The sequence below is a fragment of the Bos grunniens genome, chromosome 1, assembly GCF_055505025.1.
Source record: "Bos grunniens cultivar Pamir isolate PY7600 chromosome 1, Bosgru_T2T1.0, whole genome shotgun sequence".
Classification (NCBI taxonomy): Eukaryota; Metazoa; Chordata; class Mammalia; order Artiodactyla; family Bovidae; genus Bos; species Bos grunniens.
This window is the reverse complement of record NC_141165.1, coordinates 128,567,468-128,593,862: the sequence shown is the minus strand read 5'-3', so window position 1 is coordinate 128,593,862 and position 26,395 is coordinate 128,567,468. Positions and strand designations below refer to the sequence as shown.

Sequence of the window (26,395 nt, the reverse complement as noted above, 5' to 3'; positions counted from 1 at the left end):
AATAGGATTTCCTTGGTGGCTCAGATGGTGAAGAATCTGCCTGCAATGGAGGCGACCCAGGTTTGATCCCTAAGGTTGAGAAGATCCCCTGGAGAACGAAATGGTAACCCACTCTAGTATTCTTGCCTGGAGAATTTCAGGGACAGAGGAGCCTGGTGGGCTACAGTCCATGAGGTCACAAAGAGTTTGACGTGACTGAGTGACTAACACTTACTTATTCCTATAATAAATCCTTTATTCCACAAAACCCATAGTGATTCTGTCTCCTTTTGAACTGACTCACTTCCTCTCTCTCTCTCAACACACACACATTTACTTACCAAGCATTTTTATGTGTAACTCTATTAAATAAATAATAATAACATAATAAATAAAATAAATGATAAAATATTCCACTGTAATTGAGGAAGAAATAACTTTACTATCTTTTGACTACTTTGCTCTTCCTTCTTGAAAATGTGGAAATTTGTGGACACGAGAAGATTGCAATTCTAATACCACTTCCCTATTGTGCAAATATAGTCTGTTCTGCTCCTTCATGTATGTGTCTCTAACACCAGTTCCCTTAAACGTAATCCATACTTAGGAAAACATGGAAGTTTGTATGTACCTTTTTCTAGGAAAAGGGAGCCAGAGTAGAATCAGAATTTTCATCAGCAAAGGAAAACATGCTCAGTTCAGCTGCTTCACTGGTAGAAGCCCTTTTAGTTCTACTTTCAGAAAAGTAAAACTAAGTGCCTACATGTGGGGCCTTTCCCTGGAGAGGCAGCCTGCCAGCTTTGCCCAGCTCTCGACTCTTGGCATGTTTCTCTTCTTCCCGTGATCCCTAAATGGCAGCCCCTCTGGCCCAGAGCTTAAGCTGGTCTGCATCATCTTAGTGCCCACAGGCCAGCATTTCCAGTCTACTGTTCTGGTGTTTTTTTTTTTTTTTTTTTTTTTTTAATTATCCCCTGAGGCCAACTCTGAGCTGCCTGCCTCTGCTGTTTGTGTTATATTTCCAGATACCAATTAATATTTTAGTTAGTGCTCTAATTAAAAAGTTAAGTCAGCTTTTCATCTTTGCCCAAATCTTTTTTCCAATACATTGTCATTTTCAGCATAAAATTTTGCAGAACAAAATTATCCAAGAATATGTATGTTGAGTATGGCAAAAATACCCATATATGCTGTATAAGTTGTAAATGCAATTATCTCTATATATATCCTCTATCAGATACTAATATTGATACATACTAAACTGATTATATGTAGTTCATATGTTCATGTATATCTTGAATATTGATTTAAAAACTTTCAATGTTTAAGAAACTTTGCTTTTATTTTAATATTGTTAGAAACAGTATTAAGTTATAGTAACAAAATTCATGATTTCTTAAAGCTTTTTGTTTGTGAAAAAAGAAATAAATGATTATAAAATTAAATAAATTTCATGCATATGCTAGTAGAAGTTCAAGACTTTTTGGAAAGCTGATATTAGGGAGCCTAATTTGGTCTAATAACCAAGAAGATTCTCTGAAGATGGTGCTTACCTTAAATCTGAAAGATGAAAAGGTATTCAAAAGATAAAAAATATATGTGAAGGTGGTGAGATAAGAAAAAAAAGGTGAAAAAAAAATCTGAACTCTGAAAGAAATCAGGCTTCCCTGGTGGGTCAGATAGTAAAGAATTCATCTTCATTGCAGGAGATCTGGATTCAATCCCTGGGTCCGGAAGTGCCCCTGGAGAAGGGAGTGGCTAACCACTCTAGTATTCTTGCTTGGAGAATTCCATGGACAAAGAGTTGGACACGACTGAGAAACTACCACTGAAAGAAATCAGAATTTGAAGCATTGAGTTTAAGGTGAAACATTCTCAGAGACAGGGTGAGAAGACATGGGTAGGACAAAGGCCCTAAAGAGTCTTACTAGCTACCCATACCTGAGGGATCTTAAGGATGACATTATTTGAATCAGATTTGTGTTTCAAAAAGATCATTCTAGCTTCACAGTAGGTTAATCACAGATATAGAATACAATAAACTATAGTAAATGAGACAGGATGCTATTGAAGGAATTAAAAAAAAAATGTCCTACTCAAAAGCAGCAGAAATAGGGCTTACCTTTTAGATGGTAAATGAATAGGCCTTACCAATTAATTGATTGTTGTTAGCAGTTAAGGAGTTAAAGCCAGCAATAGAATCATCCAGTACCCTAAGTATTTTTGTCACAGTCATTTCATTGGAAAGATGAAGCAATTTAATAAAATAGGAAATAATAGAAAAGGAATAAAAAGAGGGTGAAAAGATGAATTCAAGTCCTAGGTATACTCTGTAAGAAGATCAAAAGGAGATCTGGCCTGCAAATATATATTTAGGTATCATTAGTATTGTGATGGTAACTAAATCTTGAGTGTAGATGTAATTGCCCTGAATGCATAGAGTGAGACAAGAAGAAATCCTACATTGAGTTTCCAATAATTAGAATGTAACTAAGGGAAAAGAGGCTGCAAAGAAAACCAAAAGAGTGTGACACCGTGAAAGATGAGTAAAGTATTTCAAAAGGGAAAGCTGTTAATGTGGTCAAGAAAATTATGTATATACAGAATCCATTGTGTGTAGATTCACTGTCTACATTAGCACACTGGTGATTTTAATGAGATCACTAATTGGAGAGGTGTGGTAGAAGCCACACTAAGGACTCTAAGGATTAAGCAGAAAGCCAAAATTGCCTCAGGGATAGATGGCAACAGTGCAAGGGAGGCCTAGACACAGGGAAGATTTTACAGACATTTACAATGTTCGCATTTGCATGTGTCTATGTTAGCTTTTGGCATAGAAAGTGAAGAGGAACTAAAAAGCCTCTTGATGAAAGCGAAAGTGGAGAGTGAAAAAGCTGGCTTAAAGCTCAACATTCAGAAAACGAAGATCATGGCATCTGGTCCAATCACTTCATGGGAAATAGATGGGGAAACAGTGGAAACAGTGTCAGACTTCGTTTTGGGGGGCTCCAAAATCACTGCAGATGGTGATTGCAGCCATGAAATTGAAAGACACTTACTCCTTGGAAGGAAAGTTATGACCAACCTAGATAGCATATTCAAAAGCAGAGACATTACTTTGCCAACAAAGGTCGTCTAGTCAAGGCCTTGGTTTTTCCAGTGGTCATGTATGGATGTGAGAGTTGGACTGTGAAGAAAGCTGAGTGCTGAAGAATTGATGCTTTTGAACTGTGGTATTGGAGAAGACTCTTGAGAGTCCCTTGGACTGCAAGGAGATCCAACCAGTCCATCCTAAAGGATATCAGTCCTGGGTGTTCACTGAAAGGACTGATGCTGAAGCTGATACTCCAATACTTTGGCCACCTCATGCAAAGAGTTGACTCATTGGAAAAGAGTCTGATGCTAGGAGGGATTGGGGACAGGAGGAGAAGGGGACAACAGAGGATGAGATGGCTAGATGGCATCACTGATTCAATGGACATGAGTTTGAGTGAACTCCAGGAGTTGGTGATGGACAGGGAGGCCTGGCATGCTGTGATTCATGGTCGCAAAGAGTCAGACACGACTGAGTGACTGAACTGAACAGAACTGATGCTAGCTTTGCCGCTCATGACATTTCTTCTAAAATGAGCAATATTAAGCTACTGACACATCAAGTCTTCTCTCCCAAGTTCCTTTCCTTCTGTGATTTGAGACCTCAACAGCCTCTGAAATTATTTTCTCTGCTCCAGTGCTGCTTGGATTTGCCCCTAAGTAGTTCCAAGCCTATTTCCTAAGTTTCCTCTTGTACCATTGGTGTTGCCTTACCAAACGATATCTACAGAAATTCTTGAGGCTTTTTGTTATCTCTTTTTTGCCTTTTCTACTACTAGCAGGACTATCATAAGGACAAATCTTTTAGTGGCCCCAACACATAAATATAGCTTTCAAGTTTGTCATTCAGTTCAGTGGCTCAGTCATGTCCGACTCTTTGCAACCCCATGGACTGCCGCACTCCCTGTCCATCATCAGCTCCCGGAGTTTACTCAAACTTATGTCCATTGAGTCGAGGATGCAATCCATCTCATCTGTCATTCCCTTCTCCACCTGCCTTCAATCTTTCCCAGTATCAGGGTCTTTTCCAATGAGTCAGTTCTTCCCATCAGGTGGCCAAAGTATTGGAGTTTCAACTTCAACATCAGTCCTTCCGATGAATATTCAGGACTGATTTCCTTTAGGATGGACTGGTTGGATCTCCTTGCAGTCCAAGGGACTCTAAAGAGTCTTCTCCAACACCACAATTCAAAAGGAACAATTCTTTGGTGCTCAGCTTTCTTTATAGTCCAACTCTCACATCCAAACCATAGCTTTGACTAGATGGACCTTTGTTGGCAAATTAATAGCTCTGCTTTTTAATATGCTATCTCAGTCGGTCATAACTTTTCTTCCAAGAAGCGTCTTTTAATTTCATGGCTGCAGTCACCATCTGCATTAATTTTGGAGCCCAATAAAATAAAGTCTCTCACTGTTTCCCTATCTATTTCCCATGAAGTGATGGGACCGAATGCCATGATCTTAGTTTTCTGAATGTTGAACTGTAAGCCAACTTTTTCATTCTCCTCTTTCACTTTCATCAAGAGGCACTAAAGTTGTTCTTCACTTTTTGCCATAAGGGTTGTGTCATCTGTATATCTGAAGTGGTTGATATTTCTCCTGGCAATTTTCATTCCAGCTTGTACTTCATCCAGTGCAGTGTTTCTCATGATGTACTCTGCATATAAGTTAAATAAGCAGGGTGACAATATACAGCCTTGATGTACTCCTTTCCCTATTTGGAACCAGTCTGTTGTTCCAAGTCCAGTTCTAACACTGCTTCTTGACCTGCATACAGATTTCTCAAGAGGCAGATCAGGTGGTCTGGTATTCCCATCTCTTTAAGAATTTTCCAGACTTTGTTGTGGCCCACACAGTCAAAGGCTTTGGCATAGTCAAAAAGCAGAAGTAGATGTTTTTTGGATATCTTTTGCTTTTTCGATGATCCGACAGAGGTTGGCAATTTGATCTCTGATTCCTCTGCCTTTTCTAAAACCAGCTTGAACATCTGGAAGTTCACCATTCACATATTTTTGAAGCCTGGCTTAGAGAATTTTGAGCGTTCCTTTACTAGTGTGTGAGACAAGTGCAATCATGCAGTACTTTGAGCATTCTTTGGCGTCGCCTTTCTTCGGGATTGGAATGAAAACTGACCTTTCCAGTCCTATGGCCACTGCTGAGTTTTCCATATTTGCTGGCATATTGAGTGCAGCACTTTCACAGTATTGTCTTTAATGATTTGAAATAGCTCAACTGGAATTACATCACCTCCACTAGCTTGCTTTGTCATGCTGCTTCCTAAGGCCTACTGGACTTTGAATTCCAGGATGTCTGGCTCTAGGTTGATGATCACATCATCATGATTATCTGGGTCATGAAGATCTTTTTTGTACAGTTCTTCTGTGTATTCTTGCCTCCTTTACTTAATATCTTCTGCTTCTGTTAGGTCCATACCATTTCTGTCCTTTATTGTGCCCATATTTGCATGAAATATTCCCTTGGTATCTCTAATTTTCTTGAAGAGATCTCTAGACTTTCCCATTCTATTGTTTCCTCTATGTCTTTTTTTTTTTTTTTATAGTTTAGAAAAAATTTTTTTAATTCTGTAAGTTTCACTTCTAAGAGTTCTTTCCCAGGAACTTTGTATAGTTTATGAAATATCACTGGAAACACAGTAAAAATCAGGATTAAAAGTTACAGGATTTTCTTTTTTTTTTTAATCTGTCTATCTTTGGCTATCTTTTTATTTGTTTTGTTTTTTTTTTATTTAATTTTATTTTTAAACTTTACAATATTGTATTAGTTTTGCCAAATATCGAAATGAATCCACCACAGGTATACCCGCATTCCCCATCCTGAACCCTCCACCCTCCTCCCTCCCCTCCCCTCCCTCTGGGTCGTCCCAGTGCACCAGCCCCAAGCATCCAGTACCGTGCATCGAACCTGGACTGGTGACTCGTTTCATACACGATATTATACATGTTTCAATGCTATTTTCCCAAATCTCCCCACCCTCTCCCTCTCCCACAGAGTCCATAAGACTGTTCTATACATCAGTGTCTCTCTTGCTGTCTTGTACACAGGGTTATTGTTTCCATCTTTCTAAATTCCATATATATGCATTAGTATACTGTATTGGTGTTTTTCTTTCTGGCTTACTTCACTCTGTATAATAGGTTCCAGTTTCATCCATCTCATTAGAACTGATTCAAATGTATTCTTTTTAATGGCTGAGTAATACTCCATTGTGTATATGTACCACTGCTTTCTTATCCATTCATCTGCTGATGGGCATCTAGGTTGCTTCCATGTCCTGGCTATTATAAACAGTGCTGCGATGAACATTGGTGTACACGTGTCTCTTTCCCTTCTAGTTTCCTCAGTGTGTATGCCCAGCAGTGGGATTGCTCGATCATAAGGCAGTTCTATTTCCAGTTTTTTAAGGAATCTCCACACTGTTCTCCATAGTGGCTGTACTAGTTTGCATTCCCACCAACAGTGCAAGAGAGTTCCCTTCTCTCCATACCCTCTCTAGCATTTATTGCTTGTAGACTTATGGATTGCAGCCATTCTGACTGGTGTGAAATGGTACCTCATAGTGGTTTTGATTTGCATTTCTCTGATAATGAGTGATGTTGAGCATCTTTTCATGTGTTTGTTAGCCATCTGTATGTCTTCTTTGGAGAAATGTCTATTTAGTTCTTTGGCCCATTTTTTGATTGGGTCATTTATTTTTCTGGAGTTGAGCTGTAGGAGTTGCTTGTATATTTTTGAGATTAGTTGTTTGTCAGTTGCTTCATTTGCTATTATTTTCTCCCATTCTGAAGGCTGCCTTTTCACCTTGCTAATAGTTGCCTTTGATGTGCAGAAGCTTTTAAGTTTAATTAGGTCCCATTTGTTTATTTTTGCTTTTATTTCCAATATTCTGGGAGGTGGGTCATAGAGGATCCTGCTGTGATGTATGTCGGAGAGTGTTTTGCCTATGTTCTCCTTAAGAGTTTTATAGTTTCTGGTCTTACATTGAGATCTTTAATCCATTTTGAGTTTATGTATGGTGTTAGAAAGTGGTCTAGTTTCATTCTTTTACAAGACCAGTTGGAAAACTGGTTGACCAGTTTTCCCAGCACCACTTGTTAAAGAGGTTGTCTTTAATCCATTGTATATTCTTGCCTCCTTTGTCAAAGATAAGATGTCCATATGTGCGTGGATTTATCTCTGGGCTTTCTATTTTATTCCATTGATCAATATTTCTGTCTTTGCATTTTTTCTGACCACAATGCAGTAAGATTAGATCTCAATTACAGGAGAAAAACTATTAAAAATTCCAACATATGGAGGATGAACAACATCCTCTATGTCTTTGCACTGATCACTGAGGAAGGCTTTCTTGTCTCTCCTTTCTAGTCCATGGAATTCCACATTCAGATGGGTATATCTTTACTTTTCTCCTTTGCCTTTTGCTTTCTTCTATTCATAGCTATTTGTAATGCCTCCTCAGACAACCATTTTGCTTTTTTGAAATTCTTTTCCTTGGGGATTGTCTTGATCACTGCCTCCTGTACAATGTCACAAACCTCCATCCATTGTTCTTCAGGCACCCTGTCTATCAGATCTAATCCCTTGAATCTATTTCTCACATAAGGGATTTGATTTAGGTTATAGCTGAATGGTCTAGTGGTTTTCCCTGCTTTGTTCAATTGAAGTTTGAATTTAGCAATAAGGAGTTCATGTTCTGTGCCACAGTCAGTTTCCAGTCTTGTTTTTGCTGACTGTATAGAACTTCTTCATCTTTGGCTGCAAAGAATATGATCAATCTGATTCCGGTGTTGGCCATCTGATGATGTCCATGTGTAAAGTCTTCTCTTGTGTCGTTGGAAGAGGGTGTTTGCTATGTCCAGTGCGTTCTCTTGGCAAAACTCTATTAGCCTTTTCCCTGCTTCATTCCGTATTCCAAGGCCAAGTTTGCCTGTTACTCCAGGTATTTCTTGACTTCCTACTTTTCCATTCCAGTCCCCTATAATGAAAAGGACATCTTTGTTGGGTGTTATTTCTAGAAGTTATTGTAGGTCTTCATAGAACCATTCAAAGTTTCTTATAGAAGCTTCTGTTTTGAAACTTGAAATGTTGATGTGTATTACCCAGTGTTACGTTGAAAATTACTGATGCATAGAAAACATGAGCTTGAATTGCAGCACATGTTTCACTATCTTAACATTCTTCTATCTTAGGATGATTTCTGTTGTTCTATAGAGAAACCTATCTCATCAAACCCACCCTAACTTAGGAGAACCATTTGCCTCATCCTCATAGCTTAAAACCTCTTGACTCTTATTCCCATAATGCCTAGTGGGTTTGGTGGCACCTGTGTGCACAAGGAAGGAATGGAAATTAAGTATCATTATCCTGACTAATCCCTGCTCATTCCTGCCTAACAGATGAAAGACATGTTGTTGATATTCTTACCCAAGTTTAACTGCCCTTGAATCTTGAAATCTGCTTTAAAAAAATAGTAAACATCACTTGAAAAAAAGCAACAGAAAATGTGCCCTGTATTTCTAAACATCTCTTCATAGCAAAAAATAATCATCAAAGAGAAATCAGTCAAGGTTAAAAGCAGCACTGAAAAGTGATTCACTTGGTAAACAAGAGTAGGTGTAATTATCACAAAAGCAAACTTTGCTAAGGGGATAACTGTCAGAGCTCTTACGGTAAAAGGTCTCTTTACCATTTTAATCCGACAGGCTGAGAGTTCCCTAGTGGAAACAACTCTCAATAAAATAAAAAATGTAACTACAGTATCCTTTTAAACTTTCATTTCAGCCATGGCTTCCGAAACAAGCTTAATATTTATAATTCAAATGACATTGGTAGATGGACTGATAATATGGATTACAAAAATCTTTTAGCACTGTATTTTTATGTCCTGAACCAAATACTCTATCAGCAGTGACACTTAAAAGAGTTTCGTTTATTTGCTTTTTGGAAGCCAAACAGGCCTGTCCCCTGAAAGAAACCAAAGTCAAATTCAGTTTGAGAAGCAATTACACATTCAGAAGCTTTTAACATAAAATAGATAAGCAATAAAGATTTACTGTATAGCACAGGGGTAACTAATACCATATAATAACCAATAATGATATATAATCTGCCAAAAAAAAACTGAATCACTATGTTGTTGTACACTTAAAACTAACACAATATTGCAAATTAACTATATTTCAACAAATAAATTAATTTAATTAAAGTACAGTTTCCAGAGATTCCAGATGACTCTCAACTCTGTTTCGTAACGAAACTTTATAGCGCACATGCATGTGTGCTAAGTCATTTCAGTATTGTCTGACTCGCTGCAACCCCATGGACAGTAACCTGCCAGACTCCTCTGTCCATGGGATTTTCCAGGCAAGAATAGTGGAGTGGGCTGCCATGGCCTCCTCATAGTATACATGTGTCATTGCCGAACAAGCCTTGTGGGTTTTCAAACAACCTCCTCGTTTTAAAAAGTATACAAATAACTTGTTCCAGGTCATACAACATAGTGATTCAAACTGTGATCTCTTAACACTCAGGCCACTGGTTTTTGTTTGTTTGTTTTCACCTTGGGACATCTTGCCCAATAAAACTTTCTGTGATGACTATAATAATCTACCTGTGCACTATCCCATACATATCTACAGGCCAGGTATAGTTTTCAGTGCCCAAAACTGACTAGTGTGACTTCTAAAATTTGAATCACTAATGCTATCTAGGAAATGGCAACCCACTCTAGTATTCTTGCCTGGAGAATTCCATGGACAGCGGAACCTGGTGGGCTACAGTTTATAGGGTCACAAAGGGTCGGACATGACTGAAACGACTTAGCACACAAAGATATTTAATCCTCATTAATTTAAATTTAAGTAGCCATATATGGCTAGAAGCTACCTTAAGTGTGTTTATGCATGTGCTAAGTTGCTTCAGTTGTGTCCAACTCTTTGCAACCCCATGGACTGTGTAGCCCTCCAGGCTCCTCTGTCCATGGGATTCCCCAGGCATGAATACTGGAATCGGATGCCATTTCCTTCTCCAGGGCATCTTCCCAACCCAGGAATCAAACCCGCGTCTCTTATGTCTCCTGCATTGGCAGGCGGTTTATTTACCACTAGTGCCACCTGGAAAAGCCCCAAAGAGCAAGCAGAAATCAGCTCACTAAGAAATGTCCAGGGTACTCTCTGTCTCCACCAGCTCCTAGTTAAACTACATAGGAAGGGAAAGGGTATGAGATTTGCTGTCTCTTTGAAATAAGGGCAGTGATGTTTATGTCCTTCTATTTCTCACATTCCAACACCTTATTTTATACAGAGTAGGCAAAAAAATTTTTAATCTGTTGATGCTTTAAGTATTCATTTGCCTTAACAAATACTAGGGGCAGAAAAGAACAGCTTAAAAATCTGTTCACAAAAATTAGCCTACTTGCACCTTCCTGCAATTAGAGAAACCCATTCCTTCCTTAAAGTAGACTGAACTTCTTCCAGGAGAGGGCCCCTCCATATACACAGTTATCTAATCAAGGCTCAGCTTACAAGGGATACACTGTAGTGATGTTCAACCCAGAGGGTAGGACAACACAATGCAATTACCCCTGAGCACTTTATGGCCTCCAGTGTCTACATCATAGCAAGTGCATCTCCTCTTTATAATGCAAAACCATTCACCTCTGCCCAGAGAGGAAATTTGGTAAGATCAATTCACTTTTTTAAATGGAAAAAATAATTGAAAATAGCATTGATTTTACTTTTCAGATGGCCATTTAAATGGCAAATGTAAGCTTTCTTTGATTAACAACAGGCAGAAAATTGGTAGAAATGTTAGAAACAGAATGAACCATAGGGTAACCTTCAATTATTACTTTTTTCTATGATAAACACTTTAATTCTTCCAAACTCTTATGTAATTCTCCCCTGAAGGCCCCTGAAACACAAATAAAATTAACTGTTGCTGCAGCATAATAGTCTTCTCTAGCTTCTTTTATTTATTTGTTTGTTCATTTGATTTGTTTCTAGAGAGCAGGGCTACTGCTACTCTTTGTGATCAAATTAAGTACCTTTTCCCAGGGCATGTATTTTCTTTCCTTTCTTTTAGTTTCTCTTTTTTTAATGAATAAAAGCATTCTTAAAGATATAAGGAAATGGATGGCTTAGAACAACTACCATCAGTCAAAAACTCTTGTTGAATATATCTCAAGGGAGCTACTTTACAAATCCTGCAATCCATGTCAAATTCCATTGACTTCTTAAGAGGCCAAAAGGTCTTTTGACAGGGTCTCAGAATTGTTTCATCTTCTTAAGCTGTCCTCTTTGAAGCAAACAGTTTTGATGCTCTGAAAACCAGCATTTATATCTATTGCTCCCAGTCCCCAAGGATCATAATTTCTTTGAACTAAAGAATCAGTGATGTTACCTAGGTGGTTTATTTAAAGACAATTTTTTGTTATTTCTATGTAATTTTAGTGCCATATCAGGAATTCCTCTTTTAAATCAAAAGCCCATTTAACTGTATATATATAGTTATATATATATATAGTTATATATATATAGTTATATATATATATATAGTTATATATATATAGTTATATATATATATAGTTATATATATATATAGTTATATTTTTTTTACCAAGTCTATTCTAAAGTACTGGAAAGTAGTTCATTTTTAGCTGGAATTTGTCTTTAACAGTTGAACTCTGTGCTATACACAATCAGCAATGGACTCTGAATAATTTTATTATTGCCAAGGAAACATATCCTCATACACCTAGCATAAGAGAATTGTGTGGCCATTGCAAATATTTATAATAGACATTATCTTGGGATACTGAGCAATAATTTAATTAATAAACTTTGAATAGAAAAATATAGGTTTGTAGCTATTATCTTCTGTGTTTCTAGGCTACACTGTTGCTAGTTGCAACAGCAATGAACTTCACAATGTTGCATTTGGAGATGGTCCTAAATCACTGTGGCAATTACTGAGATTTTTTTTTTTGAGTCTGTAGTCAGCAGTACCATAATTTTCACTTAATAGGCTTAAGAAATGGCCTGTCATTCATCCTTCAGAGCCTTCAATTGAATGATATAAGCCCAAGATACCATCCTTTAGATCTCAGGAACAGCCATGAAGAGAATATATATATACACCAAGATTTGGGGGATTCTAAGCTTATGCTTAGCACAGTTTCTAAAAAGAACTAACCCTACTGAGCTTTCCAAATCCCTAAGGCCCAATTATATTTCTTTGCTTCAGCATCACTTTTCAGATGTTTTTACCACTGCTGGTGAACACAGATAACATTTGGGGTCACTGATGTAATTTTTAAAAAGCAGGTTATTAAATATTAAGTTAATTGTGATTTATTAGTGATCACAATTGTTTCATGAAGAGGTTAGTATTGTTCACACAATCATGTAATCTCAGAATTGACAGTTCCTCAGATATAAAATAGTCTAAACCATTTGCTAAAGTTTAATTTTCTTTCCATACTGAAGTTCATCAACTATTTTAAGACAGCTATCATACCTACCCCTAGAGTTTTCTCTCTTCCAAACCAAATAACCTTAGCTCCTTTCTGCTGTTCTTAACATACGGTTCTTCCCCCTCCCTCCTGCTCTAACCTCAGTCTCATCTCAAAACTAATAGAACCTTCAGACACACTAGATTTTAGAGTCAGGCATAGCACACTTGATTCATATTGAGCTTACAATCAAAGTGAAAATCCTGAGTTTTTTGGCATGTGGTTCCACTATAGTTTCTTCTATCTTATTCTATTCAGTAAGACTTTTTGACTAAAGAGCAGTTTTCATAGTTGTCATAAAATTCAGTAGACTGTTGTTTTGTTTAGATGTTATCTTTTTCTATCTTGATTTGACTACATAATTTCAGAAAGATGTTTAATGTGGATTAAGGTGACAAAAACAAATGCAAGAAGTGAGATAAAATTATGGAAGAGGGGGAAGGAAAAATAAGACCAACTACCTTCCCTTACCCTTCTTTCCTCTGTAGGTTAATAGAGATTTATGGATCACAATAAATAAAGTTATGTGGTCAAAAGCTCTATTATGTAATGATATATTCAAGCTGAAGTTTCTACTGACTACTGATATATATAAGTGTATATATATATATATGTGTGTGTGTGTGTGTATGTGTGTATTTATTGTACATATTTCCCAAAGATTGTGTCTAACTAAAATGATTACATATTCAAAGTCACTATATATACCTGTTAAAATAATGCATATATTAAGCAATTGAAGTGCGTAAAAATTATTTTCCAATTTAATATTATGAAAAACATATAACTATTTTAACTGGCGGGCATTTTTAATAAAAATGCAGCCATGCTTTTGGATGTGAATTAGAGCTAACTCCAGAAGATAGTGGAGGAGGATGGAGGAGCCTGGTGTGCTATAGTCCACAGGATCTCAAAGAGTCAGACACAACTTAGCGATTGAACAACAAAACAAAGCACAAGTAAAAAAGGCAAACATTAAGATAATGTTTATGGTTGAATTTATATTGTAGATATTTCAAAGTCAGAGGGATTTTAATGTAATTTTATTGAATACTACTTTACCTCTTAATATCTAAAGATAATCTTTTAAGCTTTAAATCTAAAGTTAGTTCATTTCTTAAATGTATGTTTCACTTTACTATTTGTTATCAGAAGCTTCAGTCATCATTGCTTAATTTACTTACCCACTAACTCAAAAGTATGCTGATATGTCACTAAAATTCCAGTGGATAAATGACTTTGATTTCCCTATGGAAATATGATCCATGAGGAATAGGTCCAAATTTTGCAAATTAACATATGTTTTGAGGGCGTGTATAATGTTTTGTCAAACAGCAACACTTCCTTTGAAAAGCCAATGATAGTTGTTCTTCCTACTCATTTCAAATCTGCTCTATTCAAGTTTATATAATTTATGCAATGCTATTTGCAATATCCAGCTGCCTTGTAGTTCCATATACTTAAGCAATATAAGGAAATTTTCAGCAACATTTTCACTTTTAGAAGTGCTACATTGCACATAAAGACCTGATTTTTCAAAGTATTATAAATTACTAAACAGCCCTCCTATTTGGGTTGCATTTGGAAGCAAGTAATATTCTTAATGCACAAACTATTTTCAGATACAATCTTTTATAATGCTTACACTTGAAAATAAGCAGGCTTAAGCAAAACAATTCCTTCTAATCATTCTAAGTGATGTGATAAAGCATTTTATATGAGCTGGTAGTTCATTTGAAAGCAAAGGGTTTGCAAATCATGTAGTTAGGCTTACATGCCCAAATAGTGTAGAAAAAGATGTGGTCATACAGAGCTGAGTAAGTTGGTACAAATCTAATCTGTCCTCTCTTTTCAGGGGCCACTTAGAATCTGCTATATTGCTAGCAAAGTCCACAAAATCAACAATGTCATATGTTGTTCAGCTCTTTCCTATTCAATGCATGTGTGTGCTCAGTCAGTCAGTCATGTCCAACTCTTTAGAACCCCATGGACTGTAGCCAGAAAGGATCCTTTGCCCCTGGGATTTTCCAGGCAAGAATATTGGAGCACGTTGTCATTTCCTTCTTCTTTTTCCTATTCAATGGGTCATAATGATTTCCATATTTTTTAAGATCTAGAATTGCCCAAAACAAACACCTCTGAGAATCCTAGAATTGTTCATCATCAGTCAATGTACATGTAAGTATACATGAGTATATACATGTTTCATGTAAGTATATACATGAACTATTTTTAAAGTCAAGATTAAAAATTTATGAATATTATATCTATATTAGTTTGGACTGCTTTTACAAAATACCATAGACTAGGTCGCTTATAAATGACAGAAATCCATTCCTCATAGTAATGGAGGCTAAAAGTCCTAGATCAGATGGCTAGCATGGTCAGGTTCTGGTAAGGACCGCTTCCAGGGTCCTGATTTTCAACTTTCCTTGTGTCCTCACATAATGAAAAGCATGAGATAGCACTCTGGGGTTTCTTCTATAATAGCACTAATCTCTTTTATGATGGCTCCATTCCCATAATTAATCACTTTCCAAAACCACTATCTCCTACTTCCCTCACATTGGGATTAAATTTTTAACATGAATTTTGGAAGGACACAAACCTTCTGTCCATAATGATATCTAAGTCAAAGGGGTATTTTTATACAAACCACAAAGTTTTAACTAGAAACACTGCAACAGCTCTACTCATGTAGAGTTTTCCTTTGTATTTTTCCTTCTAACCCTTCTCACCCCTCATCCTACCCACAGAGTACTGCCCAGGTTTAAGCATAACAGCTAAGATTTATTTTTTTAATTTATTTATTTTAATTAGAGGCTAATTACTTTACAATATTGTATTGGTTTTGCCATACATCAACATGAATCCACCACGAGTGTACACATGTTCCAAATCCTAACCCCCCTCCCACCTCCCTCCCCAACAGCTAAGATTTATTGAGTGCTTCCTGTATGCCAAGCATGGTGCTGAATCTGTATGTGCATTAATTCATTGGATGTGTAGAATTTTCCAAGGATTTGGGTAGTTTCTAAATATGGTCATATCACATTGAGACCCAGCCTGAACCCCTTTAAAAGTTTAAACAATATGGTACATTTCCAGACCCAGATGTTTGAACTTTGGCACCTAGCACCCAGTGTCACAAAACCACATGCCTAGTTCTTATTATCAAAATTTATAATTTGCATGATTTGGTTATCTTGCAGAACACAAGTCAATCTGTAGATTAAATAATGACTTCAATTAGAATAGTTTTAGTTCAGGTTAAAAAACAACATCTTATTGTACTTTCAAAAATATATATGTGTATATATGTGTAATTAAACATGATTATTTTTGATTTGGGAGACTCATAGATGATTCTTGGGCCTCATAAAAATTAAAAAAAGATTTTATTTCTGTATTTTCTATAGTCCCTAGTCACACATTGCAATAAAAAATAAATAAAAGTATCACTGAACTCAGTAATGTAATAAGAATAACCCTTACAACATATCCGTAGTGAAGGCACTAAAGCTAAATAACAAAGTTCTGTATTTTCTTTGCCTACTTTTCTATAGCAGCTGATAAATTTTTGTGAAATGTTAAATTGCAACATAAAAGATTTCCCTTCTATGTGTTCTTATGCATAGAAATGCAGTGAGGAATTAGAGCTTATGTGATGTGTTATGAAAAATAAAACGATTTTTGACTACAGAATTTACCTGTCATGTAACATGACACTCAAGCTGCACAGCAACAATAAAACTGTCTTTAAATAAACTATCCAGGTAACATCATTGATTCTTCAAGTCCCTAGAGACCAAGAGCAGTAGATAGAAGTATTGGTGTTCAAAGCGTCTAAAGTATTTGCTTCAGGAATGACAGCTTCTACAGATGAAACAATTCTGAGTTCCTGCCAAAGACCCTTGGCTTCTTAGGAAGTCAGAGGATATTTGACATGCATCATAGGGTTTTTTGAAAAGTGGTTCTCTCAAGCGATGTATAAATGAACCTTTTGCTAGATTTCTCCTGAGAGGTTGTGGACGTGGCAGCTGGGATATGAGATCAGAGTCCTATACTGAAAAGAGGACTCGGTCATAGAGGGTATGAGACAGAGTGAAACTAAGCTCGTTGGCAATGCACAGCCTTGGGACACAGAAACATTAGAGCCAGTAATGACTGCCAAGGGACAAGGCACTAAAGGAACATTCTAAAGACAAGTCATCAAAATTCTTTATTATTTCTTAAAAATTACACAGACCTTAGACTCGGGAAATGTTTCTCATTTCAACGTGAACACTTTATAGCCCAGAGGAGTTGACCATTTGTTATTGTATTCAGTTGAATCATAATTTTCTCTTATTTAAGTAGCATTTGTTGTTTGTGAAATACCTTTTTATCAGTATTAGAGCATTAACATGAGAGGAGTTTCAGCATTCCCAACAGATGAAATCTCTCCTGAGACAATCTTCACAAGGTCTTGATCTACCAGTCTTAGGTCAGGTCCTGAATACAGACTACAGATCTTTTTCCACCCCCATGTTAAGCTGGAAAATGCACTTAATACACCTAACCTATCTAACAAGAGCTTCCCTGGTAGCTCAGATGGTAAAGAATCCACCTGCAATGCAGGAGACCTGGGTTCCGTCCCTGAGATTAGAAGATCCCCTGGAGGGTGCATGTCAACCCACTCCAGTATTCTTGCCTGGAGAATTTCATGGAGAGGGGAGCCTGGCGGGTTACACTTCATGGAGTTGCAAAGAGTCAGAGATGACTGAGCAACTAACACTCCTCCATTGTAAGGGGTCACACTAGAACCTATCTAACATCATAGCTTAGCCTAGCCTACCTTAAACGTGTTTAGAACATTTAGCCTACAGTTGGCCAGAATCATCTAACACCAAGACTGTTTTATAAAAAACAACGGGTTGACTATCTCATGCAATTTATTGAATTCTGTACTGGAAGTGAAACATACGTGATTGTAAGTGTATCTATGGGTTGTCTGCCTCGTGATCAACTGGCAGACTGGGAGCTAAGACCCACTGCTGCTACCCAACATCATAAAAGAGTATTGTACTGCATATCACTGGCCAGAAAAAGATCAAAATCCAAAATCTGAAGTACACTTTCTACTGAATGTATATTGATTTTGCACCTCTATAAAGTGGGAAAATCTTAAGGCAAGGGACCAGATGTATAGATCCAGGCACAAACATTTGGAAACAGTGAAACAATCACTCTCTCCCCCACAGTTCTGAATATCCAATAATAGAAACCTCACTGGTTAGTGTGGGCTGTGCTCATTGTGTCTGATTCTTTGGGACCTTGTGGACTGTAGCCCACCAGGCTCCTTTGTCCATGGGATTCTCCAGGCAAGAATACTGGACTGGGCTGGCATTTCCTCCTCCAGGGTTTCTTCTCGACCCACGATAGAACCTGAGTCTCTTGCATCTCCTGCATTGCAGGTGAATTGTTTACCACTAGCATTACCTGGGAAACTTAGCATTGGCTTAGCTTGAGCCATATGCTTGCCCCAGTCCAGTCACCGAGGGATGAGGGATGCTGCGTGAAAGAGGCAGACATAAAATCGCAGGGGTCCTACCATGGGTGGATGAACAAAATAAGGTGTCCACCACAACCTCAGAGCAGACCAGAGAAGTCAGTCAGTCTTATTGCCCTCATCTTATATTTCAGGCAACTGTAGCCCTAATTTGTCCAAGGGCACGGAGGTATTAAATGGAATCAAAACAATTGCCTCTGATTCCACGTCCCAGGTCTGTCAACTTTACCATCTGGTAAGTGATATATTGTTTCATCTTCAAATATTTTTAACTGAATTGAAGAATTAACCTTCAAAATTCAAACATAGATGAAACTGAGGATTATTTTAGAGAGATATATTTCATTCATTGAATTTATGAAGCTTATATTCTTTTAGCAGAATTTAAGTTGTGTAAAATGCAGATTTCTCCCTGAAGCTCCATGTTGTGAACTGCCACATTACATGTGAGGACAGCTCATTTTCAAAATGCACTGAGACTCTATCTTTGGGAAAATGTTAAAACATGAGTTTTAAACTCATCTAGGTTAAACTAGATATTCTTTCTTCTTTACTCCTAGGACACTAGCAAAGGAAAAACAGTAGGGAGCCCCCATTACTGTCTCCTTTCTATTTATTATTGGAAGTCAGTGGCTTTTCTTTCATTTAATTTATATTCAGTTCTATGGGGAAAAGTTATCATTAGTTACTGGAGAGAGAAATAACGGTACTAGTGGAAGTCACCTTGATAATTCCAGTTAAACTCATTTACTTTCAAAACAACTGTGATTTTATAAAAGCCCATGGAATTTTTTTCAGGATTGTGATAGTTTTTCAAAGAAAAAAATACAACTTAAAAATACATAAATAATGTTTTTGTTTTGTTTTACTAGATGTCAGATGGAAAATATCAGAATATTTTTAGTATCCTGGTTATAATACTGACCTTAGCATATGCACAAATTTTCTAATTTAAAGATTTCTAAAATGTGTTCTTGTATAATTTTCATGTTGTGCCATTAATTAAAGAATGAAGGCATAGTATGCCTATAACAAAACAAACTTGGTAAATCTAGCATACACTACACAAAAGTATAGGTATTAACCAGTCGTTTACAGAGTGCATGAGTCAGTATTCTATCTAATAAAGAATTAAAGGTAAAGAGATACAACAGGGACTTCCCTGGTGGTCCAGTGGTCAAGACTTTGCCTTCCAACACATGGGAAGTGGGTCCAATCCTAGGTCTGGAGGCTAAGATCCTACATCCCTCCTGGCCAAAAAAAAAAAAAAATCAGAACAAAATATAAAACAGAAGCATTACTGTGGACTTTTAAAAAACAGGTATAACAGAAGCTCCTTTAATCTGATTTCCTTTTTGGAAAAGTCATGGGAAAGTCATTCTACATTCTGGAAGCACCCCAGATGGCCCCTAATCCATGGTCAGTGAAGCAAATATCCTCCATGTCACCTTTCTCTATTGTCTTCTCTTTCTTTTCAAGTATTCTTATGTCATCAATGTCTAGTACTTTGGACCTTTCTGTCATTTATAATCAACACCTTTTGATCCTGTCCATATGAATTCTGTGCTAGATGGAAAGAGATGAGGCTGCAGAGTAAGGGCTAAAAGAGAATAAGAGTGTCAAAAACCTATGGGGTGGGTTTAGACATGAAAAGAGCATATCCACAAGTTATTTCACACTATTATGGCACATCTTAGACTTTCTCTTTGTTCTACTTAATCTCTAACCTAATTTTCAAAACACTCACATACAAAATCAGATGAGGGATAGCACCTCAAACTAGTCACTCTACTAAATGAAATGTCTGCTCCCCAGTGTTCAAAAACAAGATGGGCAGTTTTTGCATAGAAATCCACAACCCTGACATTCGTCCCCACTCCCAACTCACTTTCTCACTGCTGCTTTCTGTCTGGAACTTGTTCTTTCCCTCCGAGACCATTACAATTCAGCACAGTCAACTAGCTGTACATAGTTAAACACACACATACCCCAGCCACCAAGTACTCAGACATCTGTGAATATTAGCTTTGTACAGCTGAGAAAAATTATCTACACAGTCTATGCTATTTAATCAACTTAATGTCTCTAGGCAAATTTTATATTCCCACGTTGTAATGGGTGAGAGATCCTGTATAAAAATACAAAGTGAACTCTTCTAAGAACTCAAAGAATTTAGAACTGGAAGACAATCAGAACTGGTTTAACCATCTCCTTTTATATATATATAAACTGAGGCTGTGAGAGGTGAAATGATTATTCCTATATCTCCTAACCCTGTAGTATGTGTTGAAGGTTAGGAGATTTGATTACAAGCTCAAAGTGAGTCAAAAGCAAATTTTAAAAATAGACTTCATGACATATAAGGATTTACTGTATAAACTACATTCAATATCTTGTAATGAACTATAATGGAAAAGAATCAGAAAAAAAGAGCGGTAGTGCTAAGTCACTTCAGTTATGTTCAACTCTTTGCAGCCCTATGGACTATAGCCCACCAGGCAACTCTGTCCATGGGATTCTCCAGGCAAGAAAACTGGAGTGTGTTGCCATGCCCTCTGCAGGGGATCTTCCCAACCCAGGGATCAAACCTGTGTCTCTTACATCTCCTGCATTGGCAGGCAGGTTCTTTACCTCTAGTGCCACCTGAGAAAGGGCTCAGGAAAAAAAAAAAGAGTATATATATATATATATATATATATATACATATATGTACACACACACACACACACATATATATGAATATATAAAACTATCAGTTTGCTGTATACCTGAACTGACACAATAATGTAAGCCAACTGTGTGTGTGTGCTAAGTAATTTCAGTCATGTCCAACTCTTTGTGACCCCATGGACTGTAGCACACCACTGTCCTCTGTCCAGGGAATTCTCCAGGCAAGAGTACTGGAGTGGGTTGCTGTGCCCTCCTCCAGGGGATCTTCCCAACCCAGAGGTGAAACCTGCAATTCTGACATTTCCTCAGTTGGCAGGCACGTTCATTACCACTAGTGCCGCTTGGGAAGCCCAAGTCAACTATACTTCAATTTTATAAAATCATAGACTGCATGAATTAACAAAGGTTCTCTTATTACATCTTAAGTGGGTATATATGAACCTGGAAGGGTAACAACAAGGACAAAGTGAGGGTGGGATATGTTGGGATCTATATTTCAATATCTCACTCTACTAGAAACCTTTGAAGCATTTAGATGAATTTCAGATCCTTCTCTTCCTCTCTCACTTGGCAGAGAAAGAGTGGGGTATAAAATTATTCCATCATTCCAACTCACACTTACCTACCTGAGGTATCTCCCTGGCCATGATGAGGTTATTCAAAGTAGTCATTTGCCTGCAAGCTTCTGAAGGAGAATAGTGCCTCTTGGAGATGGTAAGCAATGAGTGGTTTAAAAAAAAATTTTTTTAAGCAAATATATGCATATATACTTGAAGTTATTGACATATAAGAAATCTGTTTAAAAATGGATTCCTCTAGAGACTTGAATTGGTTGATAGTGTTGGAAGGTTACTTATTTTTATATTGTGCTCTTTGACTTTTTACCACAGTCAATGAATTACTTTGACTGAAGAAATAAGTGATAACTTTAAACTTTCTAGTTGGGATACCTCTGGAAGATGGCAACAGTACTGACTGTTTTACTCTTCACCAACTGATATGATTCCCAAGTAATCAATTCTTAATATTTATCTTTTGGTCAAAGCAGATCTTTAAAAAAATTAAAACCTATTAAAAGAAAAAGATTCTTCTAGATCCCAAACACAAATTATGTCCTGAAAGATTGTAGTCACTGGACACTACCTGGGTATAACAATTACAAGATTCATCTCTACATATGCTGAGAGTTAGATAATCCAGTTCTAGTTCTAAATCACAAAATGTGATTTAATACAGGTGTTTGTATGTTTTCTTGTTTGTTCTAGGGTATATCAGATAAGCAGCCTGTGTGTGAAATATTTTCAATTGAATGTGTTCCTTTTTGTATGAATGTCTTCCACAATATTGGGTCAGAGGAGTCATCTAATACCTAAGAACTATATACCTTGCTCATGCTTCATTGCTCATTTGCATCTGACTCCTTGCAACCCAATGGACTGTAGCCTGCCAGGCTCCTCTGTGCATAGGGATTCTCCAGGCAAGAATACTGGAGTGGGTTGCCATGCCCTTTTTCAGGGGATCTTCCCAACATAGGGATCAAACCTAGGTCTCCCGCATTGCAGGCAGATTCTTCACCAGCTGAGCCACCAAGGAAGCCTCTATATACCCTGCTTACCCACATTTATTCCCCTAAGATACCATGCAACATTCCCAACACAATGGGTGCTCCCCCACTCTTCCATCTCCCCTCACCCTTCCCCTTCTCTGTCCATCTCTCTCTATGTATCTACATCTGTATCTTATACACATGCTTCAATAGTGAGAGTTTTATCCTCCCAAGATTGTATATCTTATTCTATAGGAAAAGTCTTTAAACAAGATTTTAAACAATCTCACTTCTCAACACCATGGTTTACAGTTCTGAATTTTCTTACCATGGATCACCTTCTCTCATCTGTAGCATGGTAGGGTTAGGGATGGCTTAGGGTTAAATAATTCACAACTTCCACACCCCACACCCAAGACCTCAACCATTTTCTTCTCCTAAGTAGCCTTAGCATACTTGCCAGAGATGGTACTAGAGATCAGAGATTAACATCAAAGCAGCATAGCTTTGGAACCTTTGTGCCAAGCTAAGGTTGATAATATATTCTGTAATTAGAGACTACAGGGCTCTTTCCCAGCTATGCCTCACAGAACTTATCACTGTTTGTTGTCACCAAGTTGTGTCCCTTGTGGGCTTCCCTTGTCGCTCAGCTGGTAAAGAGTGCATTGGGAAGATCCCCTGGAGAAGGGAAAGGCTACCAACTCCAGTATTCTGGCCTGGGGAATGCCATGGACTGTATAGTCCATGGGGTCGCAGAATTGGACACAACTGAGTGACTTAGATGGCATCACCGACTCGATGGACATGAGTTTGGGTGAACTCCAGGAGTTGGTAATGGACAGGGAGGCCTGATGTGCTGCGATGCATGGGGTTGCAAAGAGTCGGACACGACTGAGCGACTTTCACTTTCGCTTTCTTTCACGTTCACTTTCAAGTCATGTCCAACTCTGCCATCCCATGGACTGAAGCACACTAGGCTCCCCTGTCCTCCACTATCTCACGGAGTTTGCTCAAACTCATTTCCACCAAGTTGGTGATACTATCTAATCATCTCATCCTGTGGTAAGAACACTAAATGGTTGTTATCACTCAACACCCCAAAGTATCTTTTTGCTCTTATTCAACTTTGCTGATGTTAGAATTGAAATAACAAGTGTGTTATATCTTACCTGGCCAATGAATAAGCTCATATTAGTGAAGTGTGCATGTGTATGTGTGTACTCAGTCATGTCTGACTCTTGATTACCCCAGGTATTGTAGCCTGCCAGGCTCCTCTGCCCATGGAATTGTCCAGGCAAGAATACTGGAGCAGGTAGCCATTTCCTACTCCAGGGGATCTTCCTGACCCAAGGATCAAAACCATGTCTCTTGTATCTCCTGCATTATTAGCAGGTGGATTTGTTAACACCGTACCACTTGGCAAGCCCTTGTATTAGTGAAGGGCACAACATTAAAGTTTCAGAAGTTACCTACAAGCCCTATAAACATATGCATGTGTTCACACACACACACACACACACACACATGCACAATTACAAGCTAGCATCAGTGCATTTTAAAAAAAAGCCCCCTGGAGTCTGGAAAAGTCATTACAGTCAATTCACTTTTTTGGTTGTTGTTGCTACAGAGGCATGAGTTTTTTCTACCTCACTCTAAATGCTTCTGAGAAACAGCAGCTCTGCCCTTCCTTAGTGCCTGTGGTAGCAGAATAATTCTCCAGAAGTACTTTGAAGCCTTAGGATCATTTTAATCACGTGGCTCTTGCTGTTCTTGATATTTCCAATAAAAGAAAAATCCTAGCAAGAATATTTATGTGCTGATTCCCAAGTAACTGTGCTTCATCTATAGGTCAAATTCTGTTATGACAGAAACTACTTAAATAAAATTTTCCATGTAACAAAAATACCCTGCTGATTACCCTTTATTTCAGAAAATATTTCATCAAAATTATTGTATAAGACCGCAGCCAGACTTATGTAGAATTCACTGTAATGGGCTCTGATTTATTGTGAGTCTGTAAATACTCTCATTCGCATAAGCTATTCATAGGCAATCCTCTGTTTTTTTGTATTGATTGTTTCTCTATTAGGGATAGATGACATCAAAATTATTATTCTCCTTGTGCAGTTCCGAAGCACATAAAATTCATTGTTTTTAATCAAGTCATTTCACTTTCCAATTCACAGACTCTTATTTGCTGTGAGTCCTGTTAGTCATTAGTATAAATTAGGATGGGTCTACAATTGTAATGATGCATGCCTTATTAACCTCCTCCCTTTATCAAGCACTGTGATTTAAGAGATATCAGTTCAGCCTACACAGTCTGCAAAATTAACATTAGTCACTCTGGAAATAATCATGAAAGAAAGCGCTTTAACAACATAGAAATTCTGAGCCATATAGGACCATCAGTCATTTGTAAACTCAAAACTTATGGAAAGATTAAAGAGTAGAGACCCATACGCAAATATGTGTGCATCTAACCAGGAATATACGACTTCACTTGTATTGGATTTAGTTACCCCATATACACTGAATTCTAAGCATGTAAAGTAAAGGTCTGGTAATAGGTTTTAAATGGAGGTAGCATGGCTTAATGGAGTAAGCTCTAAGACTTAATGGAATCAACGAGTGAATTTTAAAACCTGCTCTAACACTAAAAGGTTATATAAACTTTAGGAGTCACTTAAATTTTTAGTACTTTCAGGTTCATTACTTCCAGTCAGTAACATCTGAAATACTGTCTGCCAAAATACACCTTGTTATCAGCTAACAATATACCAGTAGATGTTTCTGGCTTTATATGTGTCCATTTACTTATATTTTCATATTGATAGTTTCTCTGTGTCTACATGCGTAAAGGACATAACTGTTAAATGATAGTTTACTTTTTACTCCTAATGCCTTTTACATAGGACTTTTGTAAATCTGTGGTTGTTGATGAGTGATAATAACCTGCTTTTCTTCACTTAGACAATGGTAAACAGTAAATCACTTAGATATTTACACTGAAAATAGTACATAAAAGTAGATGTGGTCTATCTCTTCAAGAAAATTCTGTTTTGACATTCATTCAATCACACTTCCTGGTGTGCTAATAATAATAAAAGGGAGACCACTGAGAAATGAACATAATCCTTACCCAAGTTCTAATCATCCTGTTTCTAGATAACCATTTTTATTCATATGATTCCTCACATTCTTTGTCCCTTGGATTTACGCTAATGAGTCAGACACGACTGAGCGACTGATCTGATCTGATCTGATCTGAAGTCATTTAAGCCAGTGCTCCAACCAGTAGGTCTCCTAGACCAAAATAATAAAAAGTAAAAAGTATACAGTGTGAATATAAACACCATTAATGAGACACCTCCTTCTTTGTTTATCTATAAGTAATTCTCCAAAATGGTCCTCCAATACAGTTCTAGCATCGCTTCTTACATTGTAACTGTCTCCTGGAATATGCCATTCCAATGGAGCGGTTAGGCTCTGGTTTAAACAATTTCTCTGTTATTCACTCCATCATTTATTCTGCTAGTCTGGTGATAAAGAGGTGACAAGAACAGGAGGAAATCCTCATCTATATGGGGAAATAGACACATGATCAGATTACTTTCAAAGATCCAGGTGCTTTGTTGAGTACTTTAAATGCTTTGCAAGGGTCATCACAGTTTATCCTCATGACAACCCTATTGGGAAAGACACTTGGCAGATTAGGAAACAGGCAGAGAATAAGGTATTTGTCTAAAATTATATGCTAGAAAATAGATGGATTTTAAAAATCCATTTAAAACCATGGATTTAAACACATGTAATCCAGTCAAAAGTAAGATTGGGGAACCCAAATTGAAGCCTGCCAATTGGAACAATGATGCTGAGACTGTAATAAACCACATTTATTCTCAGAGAAACAAGTCTTTGCATTTCAAATGCCTCCTTAGTTCTGATGTAGGTCTAAATCAGTCTTCTACAAAACTCATCTTGCCCGGGCAGTATTATCTTTTGGATCAATTCTCTATCAATGTAAACA

At 37.4% G+C, this 26,395-nt stretch overlaps 1 long non-coding RNA gene across 1 annotated transcript in view; it reads right to left on the bottom strand.

Annotated features, from left to right (window-relative positions):
* LOC147380208 (uncharacterized) overlaps positions 1-26,395 on the bottom strand; it is a 97,217-nt gene that overhangs the window by 5,521 nt on the left and 65,301 nt on the right. The window contains exon 2 of the long non-coding RNA XR_015134992.1: positions 1,530-1,804. This is a non-coding gene — a long non-coding RNA (uncharacterized LOC147380208). The remainder of the gene's footprint in view (positions 1-1,529; positions 1,805-26,395) is intronic.